Source organism: Cyprinus carpio, chromosome A23 (genome assembly GCF_018340385.1).
Source record: "Cyprinus carpio isolate SPL01 chromosome A23, ASM1834038v1, whole genome shotgun sequence".
Classification (NCBI taxonomy): domain Eukaryota; kingdom Metazoa; phylum Chordata; class Actinopteri; order Cypriniformes; family Cyprinidae; genus Cyprinus; species Cyprinus carpio.
The window spans coordinates 280,156-294,522 of NC_056594.1; the positions used below are offsets into that span (position 1 = coordinate 280,156).

Consider the following 14,367-nt stretch of genomic DNA (forward strand, 5'->3'; position numbering starts at 1 on the left):
CCTAACACTGATTGATTTATAATGAATCTAGTGTCTCAATGTAATCTGTACACTTTTTAGAAGACTTGAGTGATCTCTTTCAGTTCTGTGGGGGAGACATCAACCCAAGTGATGCAGTGTTGACAGCTGCTTGGGTAATGAACATTTTTTATTTTAAAAGTTTCTTAATGGAATAAAATAATAAAAAATACATTGCCTTTGCATTGCCCCATCAGATTGCCTGTGATGGATGCGACAGCTGGTCCCACCAGTCATGTGTTGGCAATCCACCATTGGAGGAGGACTTTTATTGCCCTGTGTGTACTGAAGACCTAGATTAAATGTTGCAATATTTAAACAATATTAAACTCAAGTTTTGTGAATATAGAGTGTCCTGCAGTTGCTCCCACTGTCCGGTGGATGTCGCGTTAACTTTTCAAAATGTATTGTTGTAATAATTGTATGGCGTTATAATTACATATAATTGTTATAATTAAATATATCTCAATTTTTTTCAGGAAAATCACAAATCACGATTTTATCATGATTCTTTGTCATGTTGGTTTTACTATTTTGTTTCCATGATGCCAGTCTTTGGAGTCTGAAAGAAAAATTCATAAAACATGAAAAATGAAATGTAATTTGCAATACAGAAAGACAGATTTTAATGTGTTAGGAGTTTTATGCTCGTGAAGTAATGTTAGAGCTTCTAAGCACAGGAGGCTTAGCTTAGAGCATCTGAGAACAGTAGCACGATGTTTGTACAAGTAAGCAAATGAAGATAATGCAAGCCCAACGTATGCGGAAAAACGTATTTCTCTATAAGAGAAATTTGGTTTATGCTATGTTAAGACTAAAGCTTGCCCACAACAAAGATGTTTCTAAAACATTAAATTAAATGATATTTGCAATGCAGAAAGACAGATTTTAATGTGGTGGGAGTTTTGTGCTCATGAAGTAATGTTAGAGCTTCTAAGCACAGGAGGCTTAGTTTAGTGCTTCTGTGAACAGTAACACTATGTTAGTATAACTAAGCAAATGAAGAGGATGCAAACCCACGTATGCTGAAAACCTTCTTTTTCTGTAAGAGAAAGTTGGTTTTACAATAGGACTAAAGCTTGCCCACATCAAAGATGTTCCTAAAACATGAAATGAAATGTTATTTGTAATGCAAAGAGACAGATTGTAGTATTTTGGGAGTTTTATGCTCATGAAGTAATGTTAGAGCTTCTAAGCACAGGAAGCTTAGTTTAGTGCTCCTGAGAATAGTAACACTATGTTAGCGGAACTAAGCAAATGAAGAGAATCCAGGCCCAGATATGCTGCAAACCTTCTTTCTCTGGAAGAGAAAGCTGGTTTATGCAATGTTAAGACTAAATCTTGCCCACATCAAAGATATATCTTAAAGAAGAAATGAAATGTTATTTGCAATGCAGAAAGACAGATTTTAATGTGTTAGGAGTTTTATGCTCATGAAGTAATGTTAGAGTTTCTAAGCACAGCAGCAAATAATTTAGTGCTTCTGAAAACAGTAGCACTATGTTTGTGCAACTAAGCAAATGAAGAGAATGCAAGCCCACGTATGCGGAAAAACTTATTTCTCTATAAGAGAAAGTTGGTTTATGCTATGTTAAAACTAAAGCTTGCCCACAACAAAGATGTCTTTAAAACACGAAATGAAATGTTATTTGTAATGCTAAGAGAAAGATTTTAATGTGTTAGGAGTTTAATTGTTAGGTAAGAACGATGGAAGACCAGGGCGGGATGCAGTTAACAGTCTTTAATGGATAAAGTAAATAGTCTTCACTGAGTAATTAGAACACAAATCACAGGCATTAATCAGAGCCAGAACAGAAACTGCCAGATGACTGGAACAAAGAAAATCTGCATAAACTTCCACGAAGACAGAGGCAGGGACCCCGAGATGCATTCAGCCAGTCAGAAATAGTGAAGACAGCAGACAGGGTGAACAGCCAAGGGCGAGCGCTGAACAGGTACTCTGCAAACAGGCACAGCTGGATAATACACAGTCCAATGGCAGTATAACTCACAGCATAAATATTGATTTCACTTTCCACAGATAAGACAGGACAGGACAGGACGAGAGAGCAGACGTTTCTCATGAGAGGTCATTGAATAATCCTACAACAAGACAGGGCTAGGAAGAGGGAATAAGAAGCAGAGACAATCAAGAGGAAAAAGGGGACAGGTGAGGAGAAGGGAACGAAAGGGGAACCAGCTGAAAGAGATAATGAGCGGAGGAGTGGATGTGTGTGCATGATAGTGTGACCACAAGAGGGAGACAGAGAAAGAGGAGAAGAGCCAGGATCATGACAGTACCCCCCTCTCAACGAGCGCCTCCTGGCGCTCCTGAGGCCAACTTGGGGAGACCGGAGGAAATCGTCGATGAGTGAAGGATCCAGGACATCCCGGGAGGGACACCCAGCTTCTCTCCTCAGGACCATACCCCTCCCAGTCGACAAGATACTGACGGCCACGTCCCCGACGACGCATGTCGAGAATCCGGCGAACCCTGTAAATAGGGCTATCATCGACAAGACTAGGGACGCGGACCGGACGAGAAGGGGGACGGATGACTGGTTTGATGCAACAGACATGAAACATGGGATGAACCCGGCGTAAATTAGGTGGAAGGTGAAGCTTTACTGTGACAGGATTTATGACCTTTACAATGCGGAATGGTCCAACAAAGCGGGGAGACAATTTACGTGATTCGGACTGGAGCGGTAAATTTGAAGTGGATAACCACACCTTTTGACCGCAAACGTAGCGAGGGCTTCTAATTCTGCGCCTATTGGCTGTAACTGTCATGCGTCTTCTAGCTCGACAGAGAGCAGATCGCACTCTCCTCCAGGTGCGCTTGCAACGGCTAATAAAAGCTTGCACTGACGGAACATTAGATTCAGAGTCTTGGGACGCAAATAACGGATGTTGATAGCCGAGACAGCAATGGACCGGTAGCAGAGGAGGGAAGCGAATTATGGGCGTATTCGGCCCAGGAAAGTTGCTGTGACCAGGACGCAGGATTCTGATGGGTGAGACTGCGAAGCATACGGGCGACAATCTGATTTGTCCGTTCCGCTTGACCGTTCGTTTGGGGATGAAACCCGGACGAAAGGCTAACGGATGCCCCAATCAGGCGACAAAACTCCTTCCAGAATTGAGAAGAAAATTGAGGGCCTCTATCAGACACAATATCAGTTGGTAAACCATGTAGCTTAAAAACATGATCAACCATGATCTGGGCGGTCTCCTTGGCAGAGGGGAGTTTAGCGAGTGGAATAAAATGGGGCCGACTTAGAAACAACGATCTACCACGGTCAGAATAACGGTGTTACCCTCCGAGAGAGGAAGTCCCGGTGATAAAGTCGAGAGCTAAGTGAGACCACGGTCGTGTAGGAACCGGTAACGGACGAAGTAGACCGGCTGGAGGGGAATTGCCAGCCTTAGTCTGCGCGCACGTATTGCAGGAGGCAATAAACCGTCGCACGTCTCGTTCCAAAGAAGACCACCAAAAGCGCTGACGGATAAAAGCGAGGGTGCACCAGACGCCGGGATGGGCAGTCAATTTAGAGGTGTGTCCCCATTGAAGGACAGCTCGACGCGCGGATACAGGAACAAAAAGGAGCCCCTTAGGACAGTTGCGCGGGACTATGACTCGAGAAAGAGAACGCTTAACCAGCTTCTCTATTCCCCAGACGGTCATGCCAACAACATGACCCGGGGGAATAATCTCCTCGGGCTCAGAAGATGAAGAGGAGTCAAAAAGACGAGATAGCGCGTCAGTCTTGACGTTCTTGGTACCCGGGCGATACGAGATGGAAAAATCTAAACGGGTAAAGAATAGAGCCCAGCGGGCTCGACGAGCGTTTAGTCTCTTGGCCTTGCGGATATATTCTAGGTTTCGGTGATCTGTCCAGACAATAAAAGGAACGGGAGCTCCCTCAAGCCACTGTCGCCATTCGCCTAACGCTAGACGGATGGCGAGCAGTTCGCGGTTGCCCACGTCGTAATTGCGCTCAGCAGGAGAAAGACGGTGAGAGAAAAAAGCGCAGGGGTGTATCTTTCCGTCAGCGGCGGACCGCTGGGAAAGCACAGCCCCGACCCCCACTTCAGAGGCATCGACCTCGACTATAAATTGTTTAGTGAAGTCAGGAGTAAGAAGGATAGGCGCGGTAGTAAAAAGAGATCTTAGACCTGATCTCTGACCACCTAAACTGGGACTTGACTGAGGTCAGAGCCGTAAGAGGAGCGGCTACTTGACTGAAATTTCGTATAAAACGACGATAAAAATTAGCAAACCCGAGAAAACGTTGTAGCGCGAGGCGAGAGTCGGGCACGGGCCAATTAGTGACCGCCTGGACCTTGGCCGGGTCCATACCGATCCCCTCTGCCGAGATGACTGAACCTAGAAACGTAACTGAGGGGGCGTGGAAAGAACACTTCTTGGCCTTTACATAAAGCCGATTCTCCAGTAGACGCTGGAGGACACGACGAACATGTTGGATGTGCACCTGGAGTGATGGCGAAAAGATCAAAATGTCGTCGAGGTAGACGAATACAAAGACGTTGAGCATGTCCCGTAGGACGTCATTGACTAGGGCTTGAAAGACCGCGGGGGCGTTTACCAATCCGAAAGGAAGAACCCGGTATTCAAAGTGCCCTAGGGGCGTGTTAAACGCGGTCTTCCATTCATCCCCCTCCTTTATGCGCACTAGGTGATAGGCGTTGCGTAAATCGAGCTTTGTGAAAATCTTAGCTCCCTGCAAGACTTCAAATCCCCATCAGTGGTAATGGATAACGATTCTTGACAGTGATATCATTTAAACCCCGATAGTCTATGCAGGGACGCAGGGAGCCGTCTTTCTTTTTTAACAAAGAAAAAAACCGGCTCCCGCTGGAGACGAGGAAGGAACGATGGTACCGGCGTTGAGCGAATCAGAAAGGTATTTCTCAAGCGCCTCCCGTTCGGGAGCGGATAACGAGTATAGTCTTCCCCGGGGGGGGCATTGTACCTGGGAGAAGATGTATACTGCAGTCATATGGGCGATGATGGGGGGGAGAGAAGTGGCCCGGGGAACGACTGAAGACCTCCCGCAAATCGTGATACTCCTCCGGGAACTCCAGACAAATCCCCTGGCTCTTCCTGAAAAACAGTTACGGACGAGACAGGGGGACACAGCAGAAGACGGACAATCAACATGACAAGACAATTTCCAAGATAGAATAGAGCCCTCCGCCCAGTTAATCTGGGGGTTGTGGAGAACTAACCACGGGTGGCCTAAAACCACTGGAGTAAAAGGGGAATGAAAAATAAAAAAAGAAATAGTCTCTCTATGATTTCCTGAAACAGTGAGAGTCAATGGAGAAGTCCTTTTCTGTACCCTGGGAAGGGAACTGCCATCCAGGGCGAACAGGGGGGTGGAGTCTTGTAAATTTAAGAGGGGAATACCTTGTTCCAAAGCCCAAGTCTCGTCAACGAAGTTCCCCTCCGCCCCCGAATCAAGCAATGCAGAGCAGGAAACTGACGATCCCGGCCAGCGGAGATGTACGGGAAGGGACGTGCAGGACTTAGACGGAGAGACCCATGATGTAGCGCTCGCCAGCAACCCTCCGCCTACTGACGAGCGCTGGCTTTTACTGGGCACCTAGAGACAAAATGATCAGCGGCAGCACAGTACATGCAAAGGCGATTCATAATCCTGCGTTGGCGTTCCTGTGTGGATATATGAAGCCCCCCTAGCTGCATCGGCTCGGGATCAGCAGCAGATGACAGTGGTGGCTGGGTCGCTGTGGAAGCAGGAAGTAACGAAGCCTCCATTCTGCGAGCCCTTCGTCGCATGTCAAAGCGTCTTTCGATGCGGAGAGCCAGCTCGACAAGGGAATCGAAACTGTCAGGAACCTCTCGGACAAAGACCTCATCCTTAATCTTGGAGTTCAGGCCTTCGAGAAAGCGGGCGATGAGGGCCGGACCGTTCCATCCACTCGTTGTGGCCAGGGTTCGGAACTCAATTGAAAAATCAGTGACTGACCTCTTTCCCTGGCGCAAGGTGGATAGGAGGCGGGATGCTTCGTGACCGTGTGCAGACCGGTCAAAGACTCGGATCATCTCCTCCTTAAAAAGAGAAAACTTGAGGATGCAGTCTACCTCTGCCTCCCAGTTCGCTGCCGCCCACTCTCGAGCTCGTCCATTGAGAAGAGAAATCACATAAGCCACCTTAGATCGATCCTTGGCATAGGTGAACGGCTGGAGGGAAAAAACAAAAAACAACCTCGCATTGGGTGAGGAAGGCTCGGCACTGCAAAGGCTCGCCAGAGTAGCACGGCGGGTTGTTCATACGTGGCTCAGAAGAGTAGCGCTGTCCAGCTGAAGCGGTGGTTTCATGACGGTAGTGATGGAACTGCTGGGTTAGATCCGAGAGTTGGGCGGTCAGGGAATCCACGGCACGTCTCGCGGTGGATAAATCCTCCTCATGTTTACCCAGCAGAGCACCCTGGAGCTCTACAGCATTGTGAAGGGGGTTACCACTCGCCTGGTCCATCTCTGGTAGGATTATTCTGTTAGGTAAGAACGATGGAAGACCAGGGCGGGATGCAGTTAACAGTCTTTAATGGATAAAGTAAATAGTCTTCACTGAGTAATTAGAACACAAATCACAGGCATTAATCAGAGCCAGAACAGGTACTCTGCAAACAGGCACAGCTGGATAATACACAGTCCAATGGCAGTATAACTCACAGCATAAATATTGATTTCTCTTTCCACAGATATGACAGGACAGGACGAGAGAGCAGACGTTTCTCACGAGAGGTCATTGAATAATTCCTACAACAAGACAGGGCTAGGAAGAGGGAATAAGAAGCAGAGACAATCAAGAGGAAAAAAGGGGACAGGTGAGGAGAAGGGAACGAAAGGGGAACCAGCTGAAAGAGATAATGAGCGGAGGAGTGGATGTGTGTGCGTGATAGTGTGACCACAAGAGGGAGACAGAGAAAGAGGAGAAGAGCCAGGATCATGACAGTACCCCCCTCTCAACGAGCGCCTCCAGGCTTAGTTTAGTGCATCTAAGAACAGTAATACTATGTTAGTGGTACTAAACAAATGAAGAGAATGCAAGGCCAGGTATGCTGAAAACCTTCTTTCTCTGTAAGAAAAATTTGGTTTATGCAAAGTTAAGACTAAAGCATGCCCACATCAAAGATATTCATAAACATAAAATGAAATGTTATTTGCAATGCAGAAAGACAGATTTTAATGTGTTAGGAGTTTTATGCTTATGAAGTTATGTTAGAACTTCTAAGCACAGGAGGCTTTGTTTAGTGCTTCTGTGAACAGTAACACTGTTGGCGTAACTAAATAAATGAAGAGAATGCAAGGCCAGGTATGCTGAAAACCTTCTTTCTCTGTAAGAAAAATTTGGTTTATGCAAAATTAAGACTAAAGCTTGCAGACATCAAAGATGTTCATAAAACATGAAAAATGAAATGTTATTTGCAATGCTAAGAGAGAGATATTAATGTGTTAGGAGTTTTATTCTTATGAAGTTACAGTAGGTTAAAGCTTTTAAGCACAGGAGGCTTAGTTTAGTGCATCTGAGAACAGTAGCACTATGTTTGTGCAACTAAGCAAATGGAGAGAATGCAAGGCCACTTATGCAGAAAACCTTCTTTCTCTGGAAGAGAAAGTTGGTTTATGCTATGGTAAGACTAAAGCTTGCGCACATCAAAGATGTTTCTAAAACATGAAAGAAAATGTTATTTGCAATGCAATAAGACAGATTGTAATGTTTGGGGAGTTTTATGCTCATCAAGTGATATTAGAGCTTCTAAGCACATGAGGCTTAGTTTAGTGCTTCTATGAACAGTGATACTATGTTAGCGGAACTAGGCAAATTAATAGAATGCAAGGCCACGTATGCTGAAAACCTTCTTTCTCTGTAAGAAAAATTTGGTTTATGCAAAATTAAGACTAAAGCTTACCCACATCAAAGATGTTCATAAAACATGAAAAATGAAATGTTATTTGCAGTGCAGAAAGACAGATGTTAATGTGTTAGGAGTCTTATGCTTATGAAGTTATGTTAGAGCTTCTAAGCACAGGAGGCTTAATTTAGAGCATCTGTGAACAGTAGCCCAATGTTTGTGCAACTAAGCAAATGAAAAGAATGCAAGGCCACTTATGCAGAAAACCTTCTTTCTCTGGAAGAGAAAGTTGGTTTATGCTATGGTAAGACTAAAGCTTGCTCACATCAAAGATGTTTCTAAAACATGAAATTAAGTGTTATTTGCAATGCTAAGAGACAGATATTAATGTGTTAGGAATTTTATTCTTATGAAGTTACAGTATGTTAAAGCTTTTAAGCACAGGAGGCTTAGTTTAGAGCATCAGTGAACAGTAGCACTATGTTTGTGCACCAAAGCAAATGAAGAGAATGCAAGCCCACTTATACTGAAAACCTTTCTCTGTAAGAGACAGTTGGTTTGTACACTGTTAAGACTAAAGCTTACCCACATCAAAGATATTTCTAAAACATGAAATGAAATGTTATTTGCAATGCTAAGAGACAGATTTTAATATGTTAGGAGTTTTTTTCATATGAAGTTATGTAAAAGCTTTTAAGCACAGGAGGCTTAGTTTAGTGCATCTAAGAACAGTAACACTATGTTAGCGGAACTAAACAAATGAACAGAATGCAAGCTCACATATGTTGAAAACCGTCTTTCTCTGTAAACGAAAGTTGGATTATGCAATGTTAAGAGTAAAGCTGGCCCACATCAAAGACTTATCTAAAACATGAAATGAAATGTTATTTGCAATTCAGAAAGACAGATTTTAATGTGTTTGGAGTTTTATGCTCGTGAAGTAATGTTAGCGCTTCTAAGCACAGGAGGCTTAGTTTAGTGCTTCTGTGAACAGTACCACTATGTTAGTGCAACTAAGCAAATGAAGAGAATGGAAGCCCAAATACACTGAAAACCTTCTTTCTCTGTAAGAGTAAGTAAGTTCATGCAAAGTTAAGACTAAAGCTTGCCCACAACAAAGATGTTTCTTAAACATGAAATGAAATGTTATTTGCAATGCAGAAAGACAGATTTTAATGTGTTAGGAGTTTTATTCTTATGAAGTTATGTTAATGCTTTTAAGCACAGGATGCTTAGTTTCGTGCTTCTGTGAACAGTAACACTATGTTAGTGCAACTAAGCAAATGAAGAGAATGCAAGCCCACATATGCTTAAAAAATGTCTCAGTAAGAGAAAGTTGGTTTATGCAATGTTAAGACTAAAGCTGGCCCACATCAAAGACTTATCTAAAACATGAAATGAAATGTTATTTGCAATTCAGAAAGACAGATTTGAATGTGTTTGAAGTTTTATGCTCGTGAAGTAAAGTTAGAGCTTCTAAGCACAGGAGGCTTAGTTTAGTGCTTCTGTGAACAGTAACACTATGTTAGCGGAACTAAGCAAATTAAGAGAATGCATGCCCAGGTATGCTGAAAACCTTCTTTCTCTGAAAGAGAAAGTTGGTTTATGCAATCTTAAGACTAAAGCTTGCCCACAAAAAAGATGTTTCTAAAACATTAAATGAAATGTTATTTGCAATGCTAAGAGACAGATTTTAATGTTTTAGGAGATTCATATGAAGTTATCTTAAAGCTTTTAAGCACAGGAGGCTTAGTTTAGTGCATCTTAGAACAGTAACACTATGTTAGCGGAACTAAACAAATGAACAGAATGCAAGCCCACATATGCTGAAAACCTTCTTTCTCTGTAGGCGAAAGTTGGATTATGCAATGTCAAGACTAAATCTGGCCCAAATCAAAGATGTTTCTAAAACATGAAATAAAATGTTATTTGCAATGCAATAAGACAGGTTGTAATATTTTGTGAGTTTTATGCTCATGAAGTAATGTTAGAGCTTCTTAGCACAGGAGGCTTAGTTTAGTGCATCTTAGAACAGTAACACTATGTTAGCGCAACTAAACAAATGAAGAGAATGCAAGACCAGGTATGCTAAAAACCTTCTTTCTCTGTAAGAAAAATTTGGTTTATGCAAAGTTAAGACTAAGACTTTCTGTTCCTTTGCTTAGTTGCACTGACAGAGTGTTACTGTTCACAGAAGTGCCAAACTGAGCGTTTTATGCTTAGAAGCTCAAACATATGTTAATGATCATAAAACTAGTAACACACTGAAATCTGATTTCTGCACTGCTAAAACATTTCATTTAAGATGTTAGAAAAACATCTTTCATGTGGGCAAGCTTTAGTCTTCACTTTGTATAAACTATCATTCTCTAACTGAGAAAGAAGTTTTTCAGCACTTGTGGGCTTTCTTTCTGTTCATTTGCTTAGTTGCACTAACAGAGTGTTACTGTTCACAGAAGCGCTAAACTGAGCATTTTATGGTTAGAAGCTCAAACATATGTTCATGATCATAAAAGTAGTAACTCACTGAAATCTGATTTCTGCACTGCTAAAACATTTCATTGAAGATGTTAGAAACATCTTTCATGTTGGCAAGCTTCAGTCTTCACTTTGTACAATCTATCATAATCTAACAGAGAAAGAAGGTTTTCAGCACTTTTGGGCTTTCTTTCTGTTCATTTGCTTAGTTGCACTAACAGAGTGTTTCTGTTCACAGAAACGCTAAACTGAGCGTTTTATGCATAGAAGCTCAAACATATGTTCATGATCATAAAACTAGTAACTCACTGAAATTTGATTCCTGCACTGCTGAAACATTTCATTTAAGATGTTAGAAACATATTTTATGTGGGCAAGCTTTAAGATGTTAGAAACATCTTTCATGTTGGCAAGCTTTAATCTTTACATTGTACACACTATCATTCGCTATCAGAGAAAGAAGTTTTTCAGCACTTGTGGGCTTTCGTTCTGTTCATTTGCTTAGTTGCACTAACAGAGTGTTTCTGTTCACAGAAGCGCTAAACTGAGAGTTCTATGCATAGAAGCTTAAATAAATGTACATGATCATGGAACTAGTAACTCACTGAAATCTGTTTTCTGCAATGCTAAAACACATTCATTTAAGATGTTAGATCAAAAACATCTTTCATGTGGGCAAGCTTTAGTCTTCACTTTGTACAAACTGTCATGTAAACAAACTATCATTTAATATCAGAGAAAGAAAGTTTTCTGAACTTGTGGGCTTTCTTTCTGTTCATTTGCTTAGTTGCACTAACAGAGTGTTTCTGTTCACAGAAGCGCTAAACTGAGAGTTCTATGCTTAGAAGCTCAAACATATGTTCATGATCATAAAACTAGTAACTCACTAAAATATGATTTCTGCACTGCTAAAACATTACATTGAAGATGTTAGAAACATCTTTCATGTGGGCAAGCTGTAGTCTTCACTTTGTAAAAACTATCATTTTCTAACAGAGAAAGAAGGTTTTCAGCACTTGTGGGCTTTCTTTCTGTTCAATTTCTTAGTTGCACTAACAGAGTGTTTCTGTTCACAGAAGCGCTAAACTGAGAGTTCTATGCATAGAAGCTCAAACATATGTTCATGATCATAAAACTAGTAACTCACTGAAATCTGTTTTCTGCACTGCTAAGACAATTCATTTAAGATGTTAGAAACATCTTTCATGTGGGCAAGCTTTAGTCTTCACTTTGTGCAATCTATCATTCTATAACAGAGAAAGAAGGTTTTCAGCACTTTTGGGCTTTCTTTCTGTACATTTGCTTAGTTGCTCTAACAGAGTGTTACTGTTCACAGAAGCGCTAAACTGAGAGTTTTATGCTTAGAAGCTCAAACATATGTTCATGATCATAAAACTAGTAACTCACTGAAATCTGATTTCTGCACTGCTAAAACATTTCATTTAAGATGTTAGAAACATCTTTCATGTGGGCAAGCTTTAGTCTTCACTTTGTACAAACTGTCATTCTCTAACAGAGAAAGAATGTTTTCAGCAATTGTTGGCTTTCATTCTGTTCATTTGCTTAGTTGCACTAACAGAGTGTTTCTGTTCACAGAAGCGCTAAACTGAGAGTTCTTTTCTTTGAAGCTCAACACCATATGTTCATGATCATAAAACTAATAACTCACTGAAATATGATTTCTGCACTGCTAAAACATTTAATTTAAAATGTAAGACACATCTTTCATGTGGGCAAGCTTTAATCTTTACATTGTACAAACTATCATTCTCTAACAGAGAAAGAATGTTTTCAGCACTTGTGGGCTTTCGTTCTGTTCATTTGCTTAGTTGCACTAACAGAGTGTGTTTCTGCGTTTTATGCACAGAAGCGCTAAAAACTGAGAGTTCTATGCATGTTAAAACATAGAAGATCAAACATATGTTCATGATCATAAAACTAGTAACTCACTGAAATCTGTTTTCTGCACTGCTAAAACATTTCATTTAAGATGTTTAGAAACATCTTTCATGTGGGCAAGCTTTAGTCTTCACTTTGTACAAACTATCATTCTCTAACAGAGAAAGAAGGTTTTCAGCACTTGTGGTGCTTTCTTTCTGTTCATTTGCTTAGTTGCACTAACAGAGTGTTTCTGTTCACAGAAGCGCTAAACTGAGAGTTTTATGCTTAGGAAGCTCAAACATATGTTCATGATCATAAAACTAGTAACTCACTGAAATGATATTCTGCATTGCTTAAAACATTTCATTTAAGATGTTAGAAACATCTTTCATGTTGGCAAGATTCAGTCTTCACTTTGTTAGTTTCTAACAGAGACTTTTTCAGCACTTTTGGGCTTTCTTTCTGTTCATTGCTTAGTTGCACTAACAGAGTGTTTCTGTTCTCAGAAACGCTAAACTGAGAGTTTTCTTAGTGCTCAAACATAGTTCATGATCATAAAACTAGTAACTCACTGAAATTTGATTCCTGCACTGCTAAAACATTTCATTTAAGATGTTAGAAACATATTTTTTTGTGTGCAAGCTTTAGTCTTCACTTTGTACAAGCTTTAATCTTTACATCATTCTCTAACAGAGAAAGAAGTTTTTCAGCACTTTTTGTGCTTTCTTTCTGTTCATTTGCTTAGTTGCTCTAACAGAGTGTTTCTGTTCACAGAAGCGCTAAACTGAGAGTTTTATGCCTAGAAGTTCAAACATAATTTCATGATCATAAAACTAGTAACTCACTGAAATCTGATATCTGCACTGCTAAAACATTTCATTTAAGATGTTAGAAACATCTTTCATGTGGGCAAGCTTTAGTCTTCACTTTGTACAAACTATCATTTAATATCAGAGAAAGAAGATTTTCAGCACTTGTGGCCTTTCTTTCTGTTCATTTGCTTAGTTGCACTACCAGAGTGTTTCTGTTCACAGAAGCGCTAAACTGAGAGTTTTATGCTTAGAAGCTCAAACATATGTTCATGATCATAAAACTAGTAACTCACTGAAATATGATTTCTGCACTGCTAAAACATTTCATTTAAGATGATAGAAACATCTTTCATGTGGGCCAGCTTTAAGAACCTTTAGTCTTCACTTTGTACAAACTATCATTCTCTAACAGAGAAAGACGTTTTTCAGCACTTGTGTGCTTTCTTTCTGTTCATTTGCTTAGTTGCACTAACAGAGTGTTTCTGTTCACAGAAGCGCTAAACTGAGAGTTCTATGCATAGAAGCTCAAACATATGTTCATGATCATAGAACTAGTAACTCACTGAAATTTGATTCCTGCACTGCTAAAACATTTCATTTAAGATGTTAGAAACATCTTTCATGTGGGCAAGCTTTAGTCTTCACTTTGTACAAACTAACATTTAATATCAGAGAAAGGAGGTTTTCTGAACTTGTGTGCTTTCTTTCTGTTCATTTGCTTAGTTGCACTTACAGAGTGTTTCTGTTCACAGAAGCGCTAAACTGAGAGTTCTATGCTTAGAAGCTCAAACATATGTTCATGATCATAAAACTAGTAACTCACTGAAATCTGATTTCTGCACTGCTAAAATATTTCATTGAAGATGTTAGAAACATCTTTCATGTTGGCAAGCTTTAGTCTTAACTTTGCACAAACTATCATAATCTAACAGAGAAAGAAGGTTTTCAGCACTTGTGGGCTTTGTTTCTGTTCATTTGCTTAGTTGCACTAACAGAGTGTTTCTGTTCACAGAAGCGCTAAACTGAGAGTTCTATGCTTAGAAGCTCAAACATATGTTCATGATCATAAAACTAGTAACTCACTGAAATCTGTTTTCTGCGCTGCTAAAACATTTTCATTTAAGATGTTAGAAACATATTTCATGTGGGCAAGCTTTAAGATGTTAGGAACATTTTTCATGTTACATTGGTACACACTATCATTCGCTATCAGAGAAAGAAGTTTTTCAGCACTTGTGGGCTTTAGTTCTGTTCATTTGCTTAGTTGCACTAA

General features: G+C 40.7%; 1 long non-coding RNA gene across 1 annotated transcript; it reads right to left on the reverse strand.

The window, feature by feature from the left end:
• Positions 1-1,744: 1,744 nt before the first annotated feature.
• On the reverse strand, positions 1,745-6,243 carry LOC122135056. The gene is made up of 2 exons (XR_006153289.1): positions 5,453-6,243; positions 1,745-1,978 (listed from the first exon to the last, which is right to left on the reverse strand). It is a non-coding gene; the product is annotated as an uncharacterized LOC122135056 (long non-coding RNA).
• Between the last annotated feature and the right edge of the window lie 8,124 nt (positions 6,244-14,367).